The sequence below is a fragment of the Anolis sagrei genome, chromosome 6 (assembly GCF_037176765.1).
Source record: "Anolis sagrei isolate rAnoSag1 chromosome 6, rAnoSag1.mat, whole genome shotgun sequence".
Taxonomy (NCBI): Eukaryota; Metazoa; Chordata; class Lepidosauria; order Squamata; family Dactyloidae; genus Anolis; species Anolis sagrei.
Window position 1 is genome coordinate 49,184,408 of NC_090026.1, and position 22,590 is coordinate 49,206,997.

Sequence of the window (22,590 nt, forward strand, 5' to 3'; positions counted from 1 at the left end):
AGCTATATATCATTTTGCCTGATGGATGGAGAGAAGGAAGGAGGGTGAGTTGTTTGGGTATTGTCTGCATGGGTGTCTGGTTTGGGAAAAAAAGGCTGCCACCCATTTTTGCACCAGCCAAACTATATTCCACTGCTGTCCTTCCCTTTCCCCGACATTTAGCAGTATTAGGGTGATTAGGATTTTGAAAAAGGGGGGCTCCTCTCTTTGGCAAACACCCGACAGAGACAGGATCACGTGAGGCCCCCAAAGGGGCGGGGAAAAGGGGGGGGAAGGGCCATTTTGTCGCTCTCCCGGCCCTGGGCTTCTTTTCTCCAGTTTGGCAGACAGAGGAGGAACGTTTGCGTCTCAAGAGGAGAGATTTCCCCCAAAATTACAATCCGATTTACAGAAGGGGGTGTGGATCCCCGCAAACCCCCCTTCTGTCCCGGCTTTGGCTGCTTTGGGGGGCCCTAGAAAGGATCCGGGATCAGGTAGGGCTTCTTTATTGTGTGTCCCCCCCCCCCCCTCCTTTCCTTCTCCAAAAGGATGGCTTTGGAGAGCGCCTCCCGCCTTGCTTGGGCTCCTTCCTTCTTTCCTTCCTTTGTCGCGCCTTCCTTCCCTCCTTCTGCTTTTTCTTCCCTCCCCCCCCCCCCCCCCCCCAGCCTCGCTGTAGTGTATATTGCTTTCAAGATGGCCGATCCTTTCTCTCTCTATTCTTTTTCCCTTTCCCTCCCTTCTCTCTTTCACAGTGCCTCCAAATCTCTTTTTGGAGAGGTGCCGCCACTCTCCAGCACCTCTCCAAAAAAGGACCCCCAAAACACCCCATCTTGCAACCTTCCTTTCCTTCCAAATCCCCCCCCCCCCTCTTAACCTCTCTCTCTATATATACATATTTTGTGACTGGGGAGACACTATGTATCTGTTTGTGTATTTTGGCCTCTTTGTTTTGCAACAATTTTTGGGAACGCTTTAATGCGCAAAGGTGGACTGTTTTGGAAAGAAACGGGGGGCGCATTGGAAATAAAGCGATTTGGACAATCCAGAGGGTTTGGAGGTTTGTATTTTTTGACAGCCAGCATCTCTTATGCTGTCTCTGAAAGAAAAGACTATGATGGTTCGGGTTTATGTGGTTATTAATGGTTCTAAAGCGATCCAAATGCCAAGATGTTTTGGTGCGTAAAAACGCGTGCGTAATTCTTCCCAGGGCGCACAGGCCCCAGAGATGCTTGGTTGTAGGGAAAATAAACAGGGAATGATGGGAATTGCAACCCTCATTTCACAGAAGGGGATCCAGAGAATATGGCCGCAGGGTGTGTATGTGTGTGTGTCTAGAAAATGATGTATTTCTTTAGGGAGGAAGAAGAGAAATGCATTGTTTTGTTTTGCCTCGCGTTGGAATCGCAAGCAGGGTTTTGCATGGACTTTCTTTCTTTCTTGGGACCCAGGCTGGAAGGGGTTAATATAATTTGATCTTGGGAAATCTAGAGCTTGTGTGTGCGCTCCTGTCATTCCCCAAATCACATGGGAATTGGACTATTATTATTATTCTCCCCTTTCGGAGGCGGGGAAAGGAAAAGGGGGTTGACAACGTTGGCGGTCTCCAAATCTGGGCAGGATTCTGTGTGAGGGATTTTGTGGGGAAGGGGCTTGGAAAGAGGCTGTCTGTCTCCAAATCTGAGCTTTTTTGTGTAAAGCAGTGGTTCTCAGGCCTGTAGCGAGGGGGGGGGGGGGGGTTAGGGGTTCAACCCCCCCCCGAAATGTTTCAGATTTTTTTTTTAAAAAACTGGTTTACTCATGAATTTTAACTGGTTAACCAAAAACCCATGCTAAGTCTATGAGATGCAAAAAATCAAGAGTCCCTCGAGAACTGCAAGCACTATCTCAATTTATTTATTTATTTATTTATTTACTTCATTTGTAGGGCGACTCGTGGCGGTGTACAACATATAACAAACATATTATACAATAAACTACCATGACACTATCAACAACATAACACTAATACACTATCATCTAACTACACTAAAATAATCCGCTTCGTCTTATCATAGAATCATAACCAATCTCGTAGTCTACATTCCGTTCCAGTTGTCATTTCCAGTTACCGTAGCATTTAGTTAAATGCCTTCTCGAAAAGCCAGGTCTTCAGGCTCTTCCGGAAGGACATAAGGGAGGGCGCCTGCCTGATGTCAACAGAGAGGGTGTTCCACAGCCGGGGGGCCACCACTGAGAAGGCCCTATCCCTCGTCCCCGCCAGACGTGCCTGTGAGGCAGGCGGGATCGAGAGAAGGGCCTCCCCAGACGATCTCAAGGTCCTCATGGGCTCATAGGCCGAGATGCGGTCCGAAAGGTATTTTGGGCTGGAACCGTTTAGGGCTTTGTAGGATAGCACCAGCACCTTAAATTGGGCCCGGAAGCAGATCAGCAGCCAGTGGAGCTGGAACAACAAGGGCGTTGTGTGCTCCCTGCGTCCTGCTCCTGTTAGTAACATGGCTGCCGCGTGCTGGACTAGCTGAAGCTTCCGGGCCGTCTTCAAGGGCAGCCCCACGTAGATATTGGCAATTTATTCACACTGTCATTACTTGCAGCAATAGCCGATGTAGTTGTTCTGGTACAGCTGTACCAGGAGCTCCAACTTTATTTGCTTTGTATTAAATGTTTGCTTGCAGTCCTAGGTTTCAGGGACTCTGCAGATAGGTGGCTTCTTTGGTTGCAGTCATAGGGCAAGTCACCTGTCCATCATTGTTAAGTTTTGGTTCCACCCCTTGCTCAGGGCAAATTGGGAAGGGAAGGGAGCCATTTTTAGTTAGTCTCAGCAAGGTAAGCTTATGCATAGGATGTGTGCAAGCTTCCCCTGTACAAAAGCTTCAACCCTTAAGACCTTCCGGGGGAGAAAGGTCTTAAGAGTCTCCAAAGAATTTCCAGGAAAACAGCCCTAAAGACCAAAGAGCTCCAGCTGGAGAACATCTACTGCCTTGCTGGTAGGTCCACTCGGCATTCGAGACGCAGTTCGACCCGGTAGCAGAGCCCACATCAGTAAGGGTTAGATTACAGTCAGCCTGGGAGAAGTTAAAACGGGGATTTTCCTTTAAAGAAGAAGTTATTGAAGTCAGTTGCCTGTCCTTCGTGGGCAAGATTAGGAATTCACCAGTTGCCTAAAAGCTTGGAATCATTTGCTTAACTTTACTGAAGACAAGAGAAGTTTCTGTTTGATTATTCATTAATAAAAGACTTTGTTGTACTTCTCAAGCCATCTAAAGACTGTTTGTGGTGGAAACCTCTGAGAACTTCTCTTTAGGCCCCCTGGCTTCCCGCTGGGCAAAGGTTGCACATCCTGTTCTAAAGACAATTATTTACAGGCCCAGCGCTCGACAGAACAGTAGTGAAGCAACCAAGTTGGGGGGCGGGATATTGAATGCTCTCATTAAGGAGGCCAGACTTGGTGGAGGTGGTTGACAAGGGCGGAGCTGCAGGCTATTGAAGGCTGCTCTGCCCCCTGCTATGCTCTTTACTTCAGCGTGAGCTAGGAGACAGCTTTCAACACCCCCCCCCCGCAAAATTTTCAACCCCCCCCCCCGAAAATTTCAACCCCTCCTGAAATTTTTTTCTGGCTACGGCCCTGGTGGTTCTCAACCTTCCTAATGCTGCGACCGACCCCTTAATACAGTTAATCATGCTGTGGTGACCCCTAACCATAGAATTATTTTCATTGCTACTGGTGGGGTTAGGGGGGGGGGGTGATTTTGACATTTGGGATTTATAGTTCACCTACAATCAAAGAGCATTCTGAAGTCTACCAGCGATGGAATTGAACCAAACCTGGCACACAGAACTCCCATGACCAACAGAAAATACTGGAAGGCTCTGGTGGGCATTGTCCTTGAGTTTGGGAATTGTAGTTTACCTTCATCCAGAGAGCACTGTGGACTCAAACAATGATGGATCTGGACCAAACTCTGCCCGCATGTCAACACTGGTGAAATTTGGAGAAAATACTAGACTTGTAGTTCACCTATATCTGTGGACTCAAACAATGATGGATCTGGACCAAACTTGGCACAAATACTCATGCCTAAATGTGAACACTAGTGGAGTTTTGGGGGAAATAGACCTTGACATTTGGGAGTTGTCGTTGCTGGGATTTATAGTTCACCTACAATCAAAGAGCATTCTGAAGTCTACCAGCGATGGAATTGAACCAAACTTGGCACACAGAATTCCCATGACTAATAGAAAATACTGGAAGGGTTTAGTGGACATTGACCTTGAGTTTGGGAGTTGTAGTTCACCAATATCCAGAGAGCACTGTGGAATCAAACAATGGATCAGGACCAAATTTGGCACAAACACTCAATATGCCCAAATGTGAACACTGGCGGAGTTTGGGGAAAATAGAATCTTGACATTTGGGAGTTGTAGTTGCTGGGATTTATAGTTCACCTACAATCAAAGAGCACTCTGAACCCCACCAATGATAGAATTGGGCCAGACTTCTCACACAGAGACCCCCACGACCAACAGAAAACACTGTGTCTTCCGATGGTCTTCGGCGACCCCTCTGACACCCCTTCGCGACCCCTCCAAGGGTCCCGACCCCCAGGTTGAGAAACACTGGTGTAAAGGGTTTGAAGGATCTTGTGGGAAAGGGGCTTGGAAAGAGCCTGGAAATATTTCTGGTCGCCTGTCGAAGGAAAGGAAGCTGAAGCTATGAATGAAAGAACAGATATAATGATGAGAAAGCCAGCTTGCTTACACCTTTTTTTCCTCCTCCTCCTCTGTGTTGCTTCCTGGTTTTGATCATAATAATCTATATATATAAAAATGCAATGTTTGTTTGTGGGATTAACATAACTCCAAAACCACTGGACGAACTGACACCAAATTTGGACACAGTACACCTAACAACCCAATGATTGTCCTTCACTAAAAAAAAAAAAAAGATTTTGTCATTTGGGAGTTTGTAGTTGCTTGGATTTATAGTTCACCGTAATGTTTGTTTGTGGGATTAACATAACTCCAAAACCACTGGACGAACTGGCACCAAATTTGGACACAGTACACCTAACAGCCCAATGTATGTCCTTCACTAAAAAAAACCCCCCGATTTTGTCATTTGGGAGTTGTAGTTGCTGGGATTTATAGTTCACCTACAATCAAAGAGCATTCTGAACCCCACCAATGATGGAATTGAACCAAACTTGGCACACAGTTCTCCCGTGACCAACAGAAAATACTGGAAGGGTTTGGTGGGCACGGGAGAACTGTCCTTTGGTTTTGGAGTTGTAGTTCACCTACATCGAGAGAGCACTGTGGACTCAAACAATGATGGATCTGGACCAAATTTGGCATGAATACTCAATATGCCCAAATATAAACACATTTTGAACCCCACCGACGAAATTGGGGCACACTTCCCACACAGAACCCTCATGATGACCAACATAAAATACTGTGTTGGTGTAGGTTTTTCCGGGCTATATGGCCATGTTCTAGAGGCATTTTCTCCTGACGTTTCGCCTGCATCTATGGCAAGCATCCTCAGAGGTAGTGAGGTCTGTTGGAAGTAGGAAAATGAGTTTATATATCTGTGGAATGAAGGTGGTCAGTTGAAACATTCACACCTAGCTCCAGCAGACAAAAGTCCTTTGTCCCACCCTGGTCATTCCACAGATATATAAACCCATTTTCCTACTTCCAACAGACCTCTGAGGATGCTTGCCATAGATGCAGGCGAAACATCAGGAGAAAATGCTTCTAGAACATGGCCATATAGCCTGGAAAAACCTACAACAACCCACTGATTCTGGCCATGAAAGCCTTCGACAATACACAGAAAATACTGTGTTTTCTGGTGGTCTTTGGTGACCCTTGTGACACCCCCTCGGAACCCGTCCCCAGGGGTCCCAAACCCCAAGTTGAGAAATGCTACCTTAGGGCCATCCAGTCCAACTCCCTTCACCAGAGCAAGAAAATATAGAGCCCTCCTGACAAAGAGCCATCCAGCCATAGATATAGATAACCATATATGATTCACAAACACACATATGTTTATGACAGATATAGTACCATAGATTTGAAAGGGACCCTTAAAGAAGGACAATGATATGTTGCCTATTCCAGGGTGGGCAAACCAGACAACTCTCCACATCAACACCGACAAAGAAAGAGCAAGAAATACTGTTTACCCAAAAGCATAAAGAAATTACATACATTAGAAACCAACACTTTCTCATTCCTTTATTTTCCAGATCATCAGACTGGGCCACAGCAACGTGGGACAGGGGACGGCTAGTAATAATAATAATAATAATAATAATAATAATAATACTTTATTTATACCTCGCCACCATCTCCCCAAAGGACTCAGAGCGGCTTACATTAGGCCAAGCCCAACAACACATCAATAAAACAGAAAAGCAGTAAACAAAACAATACAATGCAATACAAATTAATATAAATCACATATAACAATGACACACAAGGATTTAAAATGTAATAATTTAAAATTTTAAAAATAAATGCTGTGCATGAACAAGGTAGGATATACCTGGTAGGAGGGTTTTAAAGAAGTGAGGGATTCACACTCTCCTTCTTCCCTTCCCTGGCTTTTGTCTTATCCTGGCTTGTTTTAAGAACCCTGTGTAGTTATTTATTTACACTCTTAAGTGTTGTTCACTCACTGGTGAAAAATAGTCATTAAAACATTGATGGAATTGGGTGGGCTATTTTTATCCCTCTCAATTTAAACTGTGGCCCTGAATGAAATCTCACATTGTATTGTCCAAGGCTTCCATGGCTGGAATCACTGGGTTGTTGTAGGTTTTTCGGGCTATATGGCCATGTTCTAGAAGCATTCTCTCCTGACTTTTCGCCTGTATCTATGGCAAGCATCCTCAGAGGTTATGTGGACCTCACAACCTCTGAAGATGCTTGCCATAGATGCAAGCAAAAAGCCAGGAGAAAATACTTCTAGAACATGGCCATATAGCCTGAAAAAGCTACAACAATCCAAAATCCCACATTATATGCTCTGAACTACAATATATGGCAGTATAGACTCAGCCCCCTTCCACACAGCTGAATAAAATCCCACATTTTCTGCTTTGAACTGGGATATATGGCAGTGTGGACCCAGGGCCCTTCCACACAGCCCTATATCTCAGAATATCAAGACAGAAAATCCCACATTATCTGAGTGTGAACCCAGTTCAAAGCAGATATTGTTGGATTTTCTGCCTTGATATTCTGGGATATAGGGCTGTGTGGATGGGCCCTCGGATAATCCAGTTCAAAGCAGATATTGTGGATTATCTGTCTTGATATTCTTGGTTATATGGCTGTATGGAAGGCCCCCATATATCCCAGTTCAAAGCAGATATTATGGGATTTTCTGCCTTGATATTCTGGGATATAGGGCTGTGTGGAAGGGCACTCAGATATCCCAGTTCAAAGCAGATATTGTGGATTATCTGTCTTGATATTCTTGGTTATATGGCTGTATGGAAGCCCCCATAGATCCCAGTTCAAAGCAGATATTGTGGAATTTTCTGCCTTGATATTCTGGAATATATGCCTGTGTGGAAGGGCACTGTGATACTAGGTTATCCAACCAACTCTGACCCCTTCTACACTGCCATATACAATCCATAGTATCTGCTTTGAACTGGATTATATGGAAGTCTGGAGTCATGTAATCCAGTTCAAAGCAGATAATGTGGATTATCTGATTTGATAATCTGGATTGTATGGTAGTGTAGAAGGATTCCAGCTCCCTAAACCAAACCGTGGCTCCTGTTGTCTTCCTATCAAAATTCTATTTTCCCCTATAAAATAGAGAAAACAGCAGTTCCTGGAATATATTCTTAATATCTGTACAGTTGCAGAAAGGCAAGCAGCCTGTCTCCTCTAATATATGACCCTGGCCACCAACACACATTGTGGTGCCTCAAATGGTAGCCCTTTCCTGATAATTCCAAAAATGCCCCCAGTTTCTCCCTATCATAGAAAATATCTCATCTAAGGCCCTTTCCATACAGCTGAATAAAATCCAACATTAGCTGCTTTGAACTGGAATATTTGGCAGTGTGGACTCTGATAACCCAGTTCAAAGCAGGTATTGTGGGATTTTCTGCCTTGATATTCTGGATTATATGGCTGTGTGAAGGGACCCTAACACACATTTATGTATTTACTTACTTACTTACTTACTTACTTACAGTATTTATGTTCCACCCTTCTCACCCTGCAGGGGACCCAGGGCGGATTACAATGTACATATACATGGCAAACATTCAATGCCATAGACACACAACATATATACACAGACAGTCAGACAGACACTTGTAATCTGCTTACCCATAGAAAACCAGGTCAAACCTATCTGAGGGCCCTTCTACAACCATATGACCCAGAACATCAAGGCATATAATCCACAGTATCTGCTTTGAAGTGGAATATCTGAACCCACACTGCTAAATAACTCAGTTCCCTGTGGATTTTATATAGCTGTGTGGAAGGGGCCTGAGGCCTCTACTACACTGCCATATAACATCCATATTATCTGCTTTGAACTAGATTATATGGCAGTATGGTCTCATATGATCCTGTTCAAAGCAGATCCTGTGATTATGTGCTTCGATAATCTGAATTATATGGCTGTGTAGATCCAGACGAATGCTGCTTCTGCTTTTAAAGGGTCCTATATCCCAGAATCTGATTCTGGATTATCTTCTTATCCCAGATTATATGGCAAGGGAGATTCATATAATTCAGTTCAAATCTGGGATCAGGTCCTGGGACATAGGGCAGTGTAGATCCAGCCTAAGAAACTAGGCCCCCTTCTAGACTGCCATATCAAGTCCAGATTATTTTCTTTGAACTGGATTATATGGCATTATAGACTCTGAGCCCTTCCAGATAGTTGGCACTGCCAGATAATATGAGATAAACAAAAAAACCTGGGATCAGATCCTGGGATATAGGACCTGTCTGGATGGGCCCTCATATGATCCAGTTCAAAGTAGATGTTGTGGATTATCTGCTTTGACAATCAGGATTATATGGCAGAGTAGAAGGGGCCTGGAATGAATGTGGTCTATGCAGTTCAGTTTTCTGAATCAGTGCCCTAAATAAACCCAGGAACAAGTACTGTCCAACCCTGGAATCACTGGGTTGTCTGGTCACACTCTCTCAGCCTCAGAGGAAGGCAAGAACAAACCTCTTCTGAATAAATCTAGTCAAGAAAAGCCTGCGATAGCTTCATTTTATGGGCACACTCACAAGTCACCTGATAGCTTCCCTTGAGGGTCTCCCTAAGTCGCAAAAGGCTTGGTGTCAGCAAGGGTTTTGCCATTTTAGGGGGAGGACCAAGTCCTTTCCTCATCCAAGAAATTTTCCTTAAAGATAGATAGACAGACAGACAGACAGACAGACAGACAGACAGATAGATAGATAGATAGATAGATAGATATAAATACTAGCTGTACCCGCCAGGCGTTGCTGTGGTCAATCTTCCCTCCTTCTCTCTCTCTCTCTCTCTCTCTCTCTCTCTCACTCTCTTTCTTTCTTTCTCTCCTTTCTTTCTTCTTTCTTTCCTTCCCTCCCACTTTTTCTTTTCCTTCCTCTTTCCCTTCTTTCTTCTCTACCTGTTTCTCCCCCCTCCTTTTATTCTTTGGTTCCATCCTTCTTTCTCTCTTTCCTTCTTTCCTTCCCTCCCTCTTTCTCTCTTCCCTTCCTTCTCTCCTTCCTTCCCTCTTTCTTTTCTTCTTTCTTTCTCTCCTTTCTTCCTTCTCTCTTTCCTTCCTGCCCCCTTTTTCTTTCCCTTCTATTTCCTTTCTTCTTTCTCCCTTCTCTACCTGTTTCTTTCCTCCCTTCCTTTGCTCTTTGGTTCCATCCTTTTCTCTCTCTTCCCTTCCTTCCTTCCTTCCCTCCCTCCCTCCCTCCCTCCCTCCCTCTTTCTTTCGTTCCTTCTCTCCTTCCCTCCCTCTTTCTTTGCTTCCTTCTTTCATTTTCTTTCCTTCTTTCTCTCCTTCCTTCCTTCCCTCTTTTTCTTTCCCTTCTTCTTTCTTCCTCCTCTACCTCTTTCCTTCCTCCCTTCCTTTCCTCTTTGGTTCCATCCTTCTTTCTCTCTTTCCTTCCTTCCTTCCTTCCTTCCTTCCTTCCTTCCTTCCTTCCCTCCCTCCTTCCCTCCCTCCCTCCCTCCCTCCCTCCCTCTTTCTCTCTTTCCTTCCTTCTCTCCTTCCTTCCCCCTTCTCTCTTTCCTTCCTTCTTTCACTTTCTTTCCTTCTTTCTTTCTCTCCTTTCTTCCTTCCCTCTTTCCTTCCCTTTTTTATTTCCCTTCTCTTTCCCTTTTTCTTTCTTCCTCCTCTACCTGTTTCTTTCCTCCCTTCCTTTGCTCTGGTTCCATCCTTCTTTCTTTCTTTGCTTCCTTCTTTCACTTTCTTTCTTTCCTCCCTCTTTTCTTTTCTTTCTTATTTCCCTTCTTCTTTCTTCCTTCTCTACCTGTTTCTTTCTTCCCTTCCTTTGCTCTTAGGTTCCATCTTTCTTTCTCTCTTTCCTTACTTTTTCCCTCCCTCTTTCTCTCATTCTTTCTTTCTCTCCTTCCTTCCTTCCCTCTCTCTTTCCTTCCTTCTTTCTTTCTCTCCCTTCCCTCTTTTTCTTTTCCTTCTTCTTTCTTCCTTCTCTACCTGTTTCTTTCCTCTCTTCCTTTCCTCTTTGGTTCCATCCTTCCTTCTCTCTTTTCTTCTTTCTTTCTCTCCTTTCTTCCTTCCCTCTTTCCTTCCCTCTTTTTCTTTCCCTTCTCTTTCCCTTCTTCTTTCTTCCTCCTCTACCTGTTTCTTTCCTCCCTTCCTTTGCTCTTTGGTTCCATCCTTCTTTCTCTCTTTCCTTCCTTCTTTCCCTCCCTCTTTCTCTCTTTTGTTCCTTCCCTCTTTCTTTGCTTCCTTCTTTCACTTTCTTTCCTTCCTCTTTCCTTTCTTCCTCCCCCCTTTCCTTTCTTTCCTCCCTCTTTTCTTTTCTTTCTTCTTTCCCTTCTTCTTCCTTCCTTCTTTACCTGTTTCTTTCCTCCTTTCCTTTGCTCTTTGGTTCCATCCTTCTTTCTCTCTTTCCTTTCTTTCTTCCTTCTCTCCCTCCCTCTTTCTCTCATACTTTCTTTCTCTCCTTCCCTCCCTCTCTCTTTCCTTCTTTCTTTCTCTCCCTTCCTTCCGTCTTTCCGTCCTTCCCTCTTTTTCTTTCCCTTCTTTCTTCCTTCTCTACCTGTTTCTTTCCTCCCTCTCTTCCCTCTTTGGTTCCATCCTTCTCTCTCTCTCTCTCTCTCTCTCTTTCCTTCCTTCCTTCCCTCCTTCTTTCTCTCCTTCCTTCCTTCTCTCCCTTTCTTTCCTTCCCTCCTTCTTTCCTTCTTTCTCTTATACGCTTATAAACCCCAGGGTTACTTAGCTTTGCCCTTCAAAATCTGGAGCGCATTCCCATACTAAGGTCCCTGGTGTAGACTACCAACTTCCCTTGATTATTCCTGGGAGGGTTCAGTGACAGCCAAAGCCTTCCCATTTCTTCCTGCTTGATCGCTTTCCGATTGATAATTCCTGGAAAGGAGTCCCGATGGGTTCACTTTTGGCCCAGAAAAACCGCATTTTCTGTAAGTCGGAGATGACTTGAAAGGCAGAGGAACAACAGCAACAAGGCTCAGCCCCCCAACCTGCCTTTCATTTGAGCAAATGCCTGTATGGGAAGGTCTTTAAGGGCTGCCTTTTCCATTGTTCTTGAAATGATTTTGGATTGCTTTAAAGTACTGATGCTTGAAAGTGGGAGATTGTAGTGCTCCTGTAATGTTAAGGTCTTTGTGATTCTTTCTTGGAGAAGAAAGGCAGGGTAGAAATCAAAGCAATGAGTGAGCCACATTATCTGCTTTGAACTCGGTCTACACTGCCATATAATCCAGTTCAAAGCAGATAATCTGGATTTTATATGCCCCTGTAGAAGAGGCCTTTATTAACCTGCCCCACTTCCACACAGCTGTAAAGAAATTAAAGAAATACCTGGATTATATGGCAGTGCGGACTCAGATAACCCAGTTCAAAGCAGATCTTGTGGATCATCTGCCTTGATAATTTGGATTATATGGCTGTGTGGAAGGGAATAAGCGAACAGAACTGACTTCTGAGGCTGGATCAACACTGCCACATAATCCAGATTATTCATTTATTTACAGTATTTATATTCCGCCCTTCTCACCCTGCAAGGGACTCAGGGCGGATTACAATGTACATATACATGGCAATGCCATGGACACACAACATATATAGACAGACACTCAGAGGCTATTAACAATCCAGTTTTTTCCCCTGAGGGTATTCTGGCCACCAGGGGAGCTGTCGCTTCACCGTCCGTTTGTGACACTGATGAAGTACTTCCTCATTCTTTGCATGCTTGCTGGAGATTTTTATGGCCTCGTAAATTAGTTAAATTAGCCTCTCCACATAAGTGGTACCTAAATTTCCTACTTGACAGATGCAACTGTCTTTCGGGCTGCAAAGGTCGACAACAAGCTAGACAAATTGGTCGGAAGCTCACTCCGACCCGGGCTGGCTTCGAACTCATGACCTTTCAGTCAGTAGTGATCTTAATGCAGTCCTGGTGCAGATCATCCACATAATAATAATAATAATAATAATAATAATAAACTTTATTTATATACCACTCTATCTCCCCGAGGGGGACTCAGGGTGGTTTCCAAGCAACATTTTATTTATTTATTTTATTTAAAAGTTTTATATACCGGCCTTCTCACCTCTCTTGAGGGACTCAGGTCGGTTTCCAACCATAATATCACAGACAATCAATAAAACATCATAATTCATATTACAGTAAAACATTAAAACAGCAATTACAATCAATAACTACAATGGTCAGTCGTCACACTAAAATCGTTGTTCATCATCCTCCATCCATATCTCAGGGTGTTGACTCACGAGTCTTCACCAAAACATTACCAAAACATACGGAGTAAACATCATGACATAAATTAACCAAACAACATAAGCATAAAATTATCACAATTATCTGCTTTCAATTGTATTATATGAGTCTATACTGCCATATAATCCATTTAAAAGCAGATCTGGATTTTCTATGGCCGTGTAGAACCAATCTGAGTGGGTATGATAGGAAACCTGAAAAGCCAAATCAACAACAAATAAATAAATAAACAAACAATCCAGTCTGGGAAGAGTTGAATAAATAGAAATAAAAATAAACAGTGGCCCCATCTACACTGACACATAAAATCTAGATTTTCTGCTTTATAGTGGATTATATGGCAGCGTAGACTCATATAATCCTATTCAAAGCAGATGACGTGGATTATTTGTTTAGATCATCTATATCAGGGGTCCTCAAACTTTTTTAACAGAGGGCCAGGTCACAGCCCGCAAACTGTTGGAGGGCCGGATTATAATTTGAAAAAAACATGAACGAATTCCTATGCACACTGCATATATTTTATTTGTAGTACAAAAAACACTTAAAAACAATACGATAATTAAAATGAAGAACAATTTTAACAAATATAAGTTTATTAGTATTGCAGTGGGAAGTGTGGGCCTGCTTTTGGCTGATGAGATTGTTGTTGTTGTGTGCTTTCAGACTTGGGTTGACCCTGAGCAAGGGCCGGGTAAATGACCTTGGAGGGCCATATTCGGCCCCCGGGCCTTAGTTTGAGGACCCCTGATCTAGATTATATGGCAGTATAGAAGGGGTCTGTATTGGAGTAGGGTTTTCCTCCTCCTTAAAGTGTAAAGGATGGATGGAAACTTCTAGACAGGCTCTGTATCCCAGGATCTGATCCCAGGTTTTCTGCTTTAAACTGGATTATATGAGTCTGTACTGCCAGATAATCTGGGATAAACAGAAAACTTGGGATCAGATCTTGGGATATAGGGCTTATCTAGAAAGGCCCTAAATTCTTTCTGTTCTTCCTTCCTAACTCCTGTGAAGTCAACTTGGACTTATGGTGACTCTATGAATAAGAGGCTTCCAAGTCAACTTGTAATCTAGTGTTTGTCAACCTGGGGGTTGGGACCCCTGGAGGGGTCACCAGGAGGTGCCAGAGGGGCAGAGGCAGCCCTAGGTAATTTTCAATGGTAAGCAAGCAGTATTTTGCCCCCACCCCCAAACCAATCACTGAAATATATTTTCTGTTCATCGTGGGAGTTCTGTGTGCCATATTTGGTTCAATTCCATCATTGGTGGAGTTCAGATTGCTCTTTGATTGTAGGTGAACTATACATCCCAGTAACTACATCTCACATATGTCAAAGTCTATTTTCCCCCAAGAGCGCCTCAAGAGCGCCCCTGGGCAAAATCAACTATACTGCAAATGCTTACTTTGCGTAATGGGTTGAGCCGCCCCTGCAGAGGGGTCACCAAAGACCATCAGAAAACACAGTATTTTGTGTCGATCATGGGGGTTCTGTGTGGAAAGTTTGGCCCAATTCTATCATTGGTGGGGTTCAGAATGCTTTTTGATTGTAGGTGAACTATAAATCCCATCAAATACAACTCCCAAATGTCAAGGCCTATTTTCCCCAAACTTCACCAGTGTTCACATTTAGCATACTGAGTATTGGTGCCAAGTTTGGTCCAGATCTATCATTGTTTGAGTCCACAGTGCTCTCTGGATATAGGTGAACTACAACTCCCAAACTAAAGGTCAGCGCCCACCAAACTCTTCTAGAGTATTGGTGCCAAGTTTGGTCCAGATCCATCATTGTTTGAGTCCATAGTGTTCTCTGTAGGTGAACTACAACTCCCAAACTCAAGGTCGATGTCCACCTAACCCTTCCAGTGTTTTCTGTTGGTCGTGGGCATTCTGTGTGCCAAGTTTAGTTCGATTCCATCGTTGGTGGAGTTCAGAATACTCCTTGATTGTAGGTGAACCATAAATCCCAACAACTGCAACTCCCAAATTATGTTTCATAACAGGAGCAAAATTACAGTTATGAAGTAGCAAAATAATGTTATGGTTGGGGGTCACCACAACATGAGGAACTGTATTAAGGGGTTGTGGCATTAGGAAGGTTGAGAAACACTGTTGTAAATCAGTAGATCTTGCAAACTCAGGGCCATGGCTTCCATAATAGTCTGTCCAGCTATAATGGTCTCTCTCTTTTTCCTATTGCCTTCTACTTTGCTAAGAACCATTGGGTTTCCTAGTGAATCATCTCTTCTCATGATATGTCCAAAGTCTCACTTTAATCATCTTGGCTTCTAGGAACGTTCTGGCTTGATTTTCTCCAGGATTTATTGGTCCTTTTTGGCTGTCATGGGTATCCAAAGAGCTCTCCTCCAGCACCATATTACAAATGAGTTCATTTTCTTCACATCAGCTTCCTTCACTGTCCAGTTTTCACAGCAATGCTTAGAAAGAGGAAATATAATGGCCGAGTCAACCCTGACTTTGGTATTTAATGCGTAACTTTCCATTTGAGGATTTTGCCTAGTTTCTTCATACCTTCCAAAGTCATAGTCTTCTTCTGATTTCTTGACTGCATTTTGATTAATTACTCTGCCAAGTTATCAGAAATATATGGTTTATCTAGAAGGGCCCTAAGTTCCGTACCTCATTCCAGCTGCGACCGTACCTCGTGAAGTCGGATCTGGCCAGGGTGGTCCATGCCTTAGTCACCTCCAGATTGGATTACTGTAATGCACTCTACGTGGGGCTGCCCTTGAAAGCGGCCTGGAAATTTCAATTGGTACAAAGGGCGGCAGCCAGGTTACTAACAGGTGCTTCTTACAGGGAGCGGTCAACCCTCCTGTTTAAGGAGCTCCACTGGCTGCCGTTCATTTTCCGGTTCCAATTCAAGGTGCAGGTTTTGACCTACAAAGCCCTGAACAGTTTGGGACCCACCTACCTGCGTGACCAAATTTCTGTGTACGAACCCACACAATCTCTTCAATCATCTGGAGAGGCCCTGCTCACGCTCCCACCTCCTTCGCAGGCGCGATTGGTGGGGATGAGGGAGAGGGACTTCTCGGTGGTGGCCCCTCGACTCTGGAACTCACTTCCCAGGGACATTAGACATGCCCCAACTTTAGCAGTCTTTAGGAGGAGCCTGAAAACATGGTTATTCCAGTGTGCCTTCCCAGAATAAGGAAACTCTCAGCAATATGCCCTCAAAACACACTTTACCATTGATTTAGGACTGACTGCATTCCCTCAATTCTCTCTGAAAATGTTCATGTCACGTCAGCATTATTTTAATTTTAATCATTTACATTTGGCCCAGTCATTGGTTTTTAACATGTTTGTATGTCACTTGTTCTGTGGCGTGCTGGGCTTGAAACGAATTGCTTTTAAAACAGGACGTGCAACTTTAGCCCAGCGGGAAGCCAGGGGGCCCGAAGAGAAGTTCTCAGGATTTTCACCATAAACAGTCTTTGGAGGGCTTGTGAAATATAACAAAGTCTTTATTGGTGAACAATCAACAGAAACTTCTTTTGTCTTCAAAAGGTTAAACATATACTTCCAGGCTTTTGGGCAACTGGTGGCTTCTAACTGTTACTTTAAAGGGAAAATCCCTTTCCAAACTTCTCCCAGGCTAACTGTGAACCTAAACCTAACTGATGTGGGCACCACTACCGGGTTGAACTGCATCTCAAAGCACCGAGTGGACCTACCAGTAAGCCTATAGTCACTTCAGCTGGAGTTCTTAGATATTCAAAGCTGTTTTTCCCTCCGAAATTCCTCAGAGCTTTAGGGCTGTTTCCCTGGGAATCTTTGGGAATCCTTTTGCTCTTAAGACTGTTCTCTCCCGGGAAGTCTTAAGGGTTGAAGCCTTTGTACAGGAGAAAGTCTGTCCACGTCCTGTACATTGACTTTCCTTGCTGAGACTGACTGAAAATGGCTCCCTTCCCTCCCCTGGTGGCCAGAATACCCTTATCAAAAAGCTGGAATGTTAAATAGGCTCTGTGTGTTTGTCTATATATGTTGTGCGTCTATGGCATTGAATGCTTGCCATGTATATGTACATTGTAATCCACCCTGAGTCCCCTGTGGGGTGAGAAGGGCGGAATATAAATACTGTAAATAAATAAATAATAAATATACAAAGGGGCTTTCATTAAAGATTTCCCCTGACCCACTTCCTATGGACTGAGAGCAATGAAACTTGGCTCAGTTATTAGTCCTTCTCTACATAGGTGCCACCTAGGGACACACACTTCTCCCATCTTTTTAAACAACTGTAAACACCTCACTTGTAGATGACAACAGGTTGCTCCAAAAGCCACGTTGTGACTTCGGAAACCAGAGTCTCATCATCTGAAAAATGCTTGCCCTTCAAAAATTACTTCATTGTTGGAAAGCAGTGGAAGTGCGATGGTGCGAGGGCGGGTGAATAAGGGGGATGTGGTAGAATTTCAAAGCCACTTGGGCAACATGTGAGTTGTGAATTGGTGCATTGTCTTGCAGAAGGTGGACACCTTTGTTGAGCATGCCACGTCTCTTGGTTTTGATGGCATCTCGCAATTTCTGCAGCAGTGATGGTTACTTGTTGGCCTGATAGGTATATTGTGGTTTATTCTATGCTTATGCTATTGTTATTGTTATTATTGTTTATGTTGTGACTCTGTATGTTCTGATGTTGTTACTTGGAAACCGCCCTGAGTCTCCCCCAGGGAGATAGAGCGGTATGTAAATATTTATTTATTTATTTATTTATTTGCCCTGAGCCGGAGGGTGCTTCTACCCCGCCCTTCTCAACCCCCTAGGGGGGACTCAGGGCGGCTTACAAAAGGCACAATTCGATGCCCAACAATTCACAAAATACAATATACAATTTACAATATAACGTCAAGAATTATAACTAGTTAAAATAATCAAAACAATAAAAAGCAGAAATAAAATCATCTTGTGGTCAATGTTCGCCAATTCATAAATCCATAATCCATCCAGCATCGTCATTGTCCTTTCCTACTCTGGTCGTCATTGTCTTTTGTCCATCTGCCAGCTTACCCAAAGTCCTGGTCCCACATCCAGGTTTTTAACTTCCTTCTGAAAGAGAGGAGGGATGTTGATTATGCATTCCACAGGTGAGGGGCCACCACCGAGAAGGCCCTGTCCCTCGTCCCCACCAGTCTCACTTGTGATAAAGGTGGGGCCAAGAGCAGGGCCTCCCCAGAAGATCTTAAACTCCGAGGTGGGACGTAGAAGGAGATACGTTCGGACAGGTACGCTGGGCCGGAGCCGTAAAGGGTTTTGTAGGTTAAAACCAGCACTTTGAATTGTGCTCGGAGCTCGGAATAAAGTTTTATTATTATATTATTACTATTATTATTATCATTATCTGAAAAAAAAACAGGTCTCATTATTAAGCACATACTTTATGACCTTGTTTTGTAGGATTCGAGCCAATGTGCAGGAAACCACTACTGGGACATGTGCAGGTGATGGGGGAAATGCACTATTTTAAAATGAGAGTCATGATTTGGGAGGTTTTGGCAACACATCTGTGCAAATATTTTTCTTGGTTTCTAAGCATACTGGGCAAGAAAAAGGGAATCAAATCCTTTTAGTGACCTGAGAGTAAAACGCGGCAGGGGAGGAGAAGGAGGGGGGATCTCCCCTACTTTGGCTTGTTGCTTTACGGGTCATTGATGTGTCTCCAGCCAAAGGCTGTTTGATCTCTCCGGCTCAGGGCTAGAAGATCGATGCCGGCTGAAGCACATCTGTAAACCATCTACAATTGGAAGGCTGAGGAAGTGGGGAATGGGGAGGGGGTCCCCCTTTATTTTATAATTTGTGCACCATGGGAGAAGCAGGAAACCCTATCCTTTCAGCTGGGTGTACGCCAAAAAGCCACAGCTTGAGAAAGCTCTTTTTTGGACTCCCAGAACACAAAATAGTTTCTGTGCTTTCTGGGGCACCATAGTCTGGAAAAGTAACTTTCTCAAACCCTGGCAGACCTGTCTGCCTTTTCTGTTGAGTAGTCTGTACCAGAGGCGGCCCTAGGTAATTTTCAACGGTAAGCAAACAACCAATCACTGATATATATATTTCTGATAGATATATTTCTGTTCGTCGTGGGAGTTCTGTGTGTCATATTTGGTTCAATTCCATCATTGGTGGAGTTCAGAATGCTCTTTGATTATAGGTGAACTATACATCCCAGTAACTACAACTCGCATATGTCAAGGTCTATTTTCCCCCAAAAGCGCCTCAAGAGCGCCCCTGGGCAAAATCAACTATACTGCAAAGGCTTACTTTGCGTAATGGGTTGAGCCGCCCCTGGTCTGTACTACCCATTCTATGGAACTGTCCACCTATCTATTGTTATGTTAAATCTCTATGTGTTTTCCTGCAAACATTCCACGTGTACATCTACATCAGGGATTTCCAGAGTGTATGTTGTGTCATGTTAGTGTGTCAGTTGAAATGCGTAGGTGTGACGTGGGACTGTAACGGGAAACTTCTGAGTCTATGTGAAATAAGCAATCAATCATATATTGTAAAATATATAAATGAAAGGTTTTAATGACATATGATATTTCCCCATAAATTCCGTTATTACAATTTATGAGTGGCCCCTTCCACGCAGCTGTATAAAATTGACACTGAACTGGATTATATGACAGTGTGGACTCAGATAATTGAGTTCAAATCAAATATTACGAATTATCTACCTTGATATTGTCAGCATGCTGGAAGAAGCAAAGACCAACACTGAAGCGATGGTCTTCCGCCATCAACTCGGCTGGACCGGCCATGTTGTCCGAATGCCCAACCACCGTCTCCCTACTCCGAACTCAAGAACGGAAAACGGAATGTTGGTGGGCAGGAAAAGAGATTTAAAGATGGGTCAAAGCCAACCTTAAAATTTCTGGCATAGACACTAAGAAATGGGAAGTCCTGGCCCTTGAGTGCTCCAGGTGGAGGTCAGCTGTGACCAGCAGTGCTGTAGAATTTGAAGAGGCACGAATTGAGGGCGAAAGAGAGAAATGTGTCAAGAGGAAGGCGGGTCAAGCCAACCCGACCGGGACTGCCTTCCACCTGGAAACCAATGCCCTCACTGCGGGAGAAAATGCAGATCAAGAATAGGGCTCCACAGTCACCTACGGACCCACCGCTAGTACACCGATCTTGGAAGACTATCCTACTGAGACAACGAGGGATCGCCTAAGTAAGTATTGTGGGTGTGGCTGTGTGGAATGGCCCTATGTGTCCATATCGCCTATTAGGGCTTGGTTTAACCTCCAGTTTGCTTGTAAAACTGAAATACTGTGTTGTGAAATGATGCACATTGAACCAACATGAAATATTTGGAAAGTTGTTTTGGGTAGAATTAATGCAGTTTGATGTGACTTAATTTGCCATGACTCACAGCTATGGAATCATGAGAATTGTAGCTTTACAAAGTATTAAGTCTTCACTACCTAAGTCCGCTGGTTCTTCTACAAACTACAAAAATTCCAAAGCATTGGAATCTATTGTCCCCAAACTCCATCAGTGTTCACAGTTGGGCATATTGAGTATTCGTGCCAAGTGCTTATTGTAATTTTATATTGTTATGTATTCACATGTTTTATGTAATTATGATGTTGTTGTTTATTATTCGTTTTTTCGGTTTGCGTTTTCGGTTTTACTCTGTTGTAATTGGTTGTTTGGGCTTGGCCTCGTGTAAACAAACAGACAAAATACAAAATTTGCAAGCTTGGTAGTTGATTAAATGTTCTTTGACCAGTAGCTGGCCACTTGGAGTGCCTCTGGTGTTGCTGCAAGGAGGTCCTCCATTGTGCGTGTGGCAGGGCTCAGGTTGCATTGCAGCAGGTGGTCAGTGGTTTGCTCTTCTCCACACTCGCATGTCGAGGATTCCACTTTGTAGCTCCATTTCTTGAGGTTGGCTCTGCATCTCGTGGTGCCAGAGCACGCGGTCTGTTCAGCGCCTTCCAAGTTGCCCAGTCTTCTGTGTGCCCAGGGGGGAGTCTCTCATTTGGTATCAGCCATTGATTGAGGTTCTGGGTTTGAGCCTGCCACTTTTGGACTCTCGCTTGCTGAGGTGTTCCAGCGAGTGTCTCTGTAGATCTTAGAAAACTATTTCTAGATTTAAGTCGTTGACGTGCTGGCTGATACCCAAAGAGGGGATGAGCTGGAGATGTCTCTGCCTTGGTCCTTTCACTATTGGCTGCTACTTCCCAGTGGATGTCAGGTGGTGCAATACCGGCTAAGCAGTGTAAATTCTCCAGTAGTGTAGGGCGCAGACACCCCGTGGTAATGCGGCACGTCTCATTAAGAGCCACATCTACTGTTTTAGTGTGGTGAGATGTGTTCCACACTGGGCATGCGTACTCAGCAGCAGAGTAGCATAGCGCAAGGGCAGATGTCTTCACTGTGTCTGGTTGTGATCCCCAGGTTATGCTTTCATATGATATTGTTTCTAGCACCCACTTTTTGCTTGATATTCAGGCAGTGCTTCTTGTAGGTCAGAGCACGGTCCAGAGTGACTCCCAGGTATTTGGGTGCGCTGCAATGCTCCAGTAGGATTCCTTCCCAGGTAATTCTCAGAGCTCGGGATGCTTGTCTGTGTTTAAGGTGAAAGGCACATGTCTGTGTTTTAGATGGATCAGGGATCAGCTGGTTTTCCCTGTAGTAGGCAGTAAGGGAACCTAGAGCTTCGGAGAGCTTCTGTTCTACCATCTCAAAGCTCCCTGCTTGAGCAGTAATGGCATGGTCATCAGCATAGATGAAACCCTCTGTCCCTTCTGGCAGTGGCTGGTCATTTGTGTAGCTGTTGAACATGGATGGAGCAAGCACGCTCCCCTAAGGCAAGCCGTTCTTCTGTTTCTGCCATCTGCTTCTCTGGCCCTGGAACTCAACAAAAAAGCTCATGTTTTGTAGCATGTTTCCTATGAGGCGGGTGAAATGTTACGATTAATAACAGTAACAAAATTACAGTTGTGAAGTAGCAACAAAAATAATTTTATGATATCGAGTCACCACAACACGAGGAACTGTATGAAGGGGTCACGGCATTAGAAAGGTTGAGAAACACTGGTGTAGCTGCACCATATTTTTGCTTGGATGTGGCTTGGAGCAGCATTTCCCATTTGCAAGATGCGAACAATAGAAATGGCCCAAACATTTCTGTAAATGAAAAATACTACTGAATTGAAAGGCGTTAAAAATAAGGAGTTTGCGAGATGGACATTCTGTGTGGGAGTTGGTGCAGCAGAGTTGAAAGACACTTCTCCCAAACCTCTACCATCTGCTAATTAAATCCAATTCAAAGGGGCTTTTATATGAATTAATTTCTTTTCCAGGTTGAAATCTATTAAAAACGCTGTCAATAGATTAAAGATTTTCTCCTGACTCTTCATCTGGCTTCCCGTTAATTAATTTTAATAAATAAGCATATTACCAAAGGCTTGATGGGTGTCTTCTTGAAGAACTCTCAGTGCGGAACAATAGTCTAGGAAACCGGCTGTGAATCACATTTCTATTTGTTGTAGAATAATACATGGAAATAACCTAGCTGCAGGATAGAGACCAAAGAAGGCATTGATTCCCCCCAAATTTCTGTTCTGTCCCAATGAAATTATGTCTGGATCTACACTGCC

At 43.9% G+C, this 22,590-nt stretch overlaps 1 protein-coding gene across 4 annotated transcripts in view; it reads left to right on the forward strand.

Annotated features, from left to right (window-relative positions):
* Positions 1-267: 267 nt before the first annotated feature.
* Positions 268-22,590, forward strand: part of PCGF2 (polycomb group ring finger 2) — a 96,709-nt gene continuing 74,386 nt past the window's right edge. For all 4 annotated transcript variants that reach the window (XM_060781244.2, XM_060781246.2, XM_067470094.1 and 1 more), the window contains exon 1: positions 268-473. The gene's annotated coding sequence lies outside the window, so the exon portion shown is untranslated. The remainder of the gene's footprint in view (positions 474-22,590) is intronic.